Below are 750 nucleotides of genomic sequence, written 5' to 3' on the forward strand. Positions count from 1 at the left end.
GATGGGGATGGGTGTGTGTGTGTACGATGGTGAAATAATTATGTTGTATCTGGATTTTTAAAATGCCAAACAAATATAAACACGAGTATTATGAAACATGGCGAACTAGAGCATCCAAGATTTCGGAATTACTAGTTATTTCATGAAATTAGGCGCACGGGAATGACATCACAATCTGTGCTACTCTCACCACACGGGGTAAAACTATTAATTTTACCATTGCCATTTCCCGAGGTGTCGAGCTCACTCTTAGAAGAGTGAGACTATACACAGTCCAAAATCAAGGGACTAAACTGCCAACAGGTCCCAGACTTTGATTAGACAAAATATACAATGACAAGACGTCGGGGGAGAGAGAAAATAAACAAACAAGTGAAGAAATTTACATAAAAGTATTACACACTCAATCTCTTCAACTAGCAATCAAAAAAGTGATCCGTGGCGCACCTGCAAAGATTATTCTAATGAAGTCATCACTACTGACGTTCCTGACTCGCCATATAATTCACCTTGAAGAGCTTTCTGCCAGCCAACTAATGTGAAATAAGTCATTACAGACCTCTTTTCATGAAACATTGTCACTGACATGATATTTTATTTGAAATGGTATTATGTACATGAAAGATATTCTTACTAACACACATTTCACTGACAAATTATCTTTTTAGAAAACAAAATTTATTATCAGTTTTGAAAATCAAATAACAAAAGGCCAAAAAGCACTTCAGTTACAAATGCAATTATGTCTTT

The sequence above is a fragment of the Penaeus monodon genome, chromosome 27 (assembly GCF_015228065.2).
Source record: "Penaeus monodon isolate SGIC_2016 chromosome 27, NSTDA_Pmon_1, whole genome shotgun sequence".
Lineage (NCBI taxonomy): Eukaryota > Metazoa > Arthropoda > Malacostraca > Decapoda > Penaeidae > Penaeus > Penaeus monodon.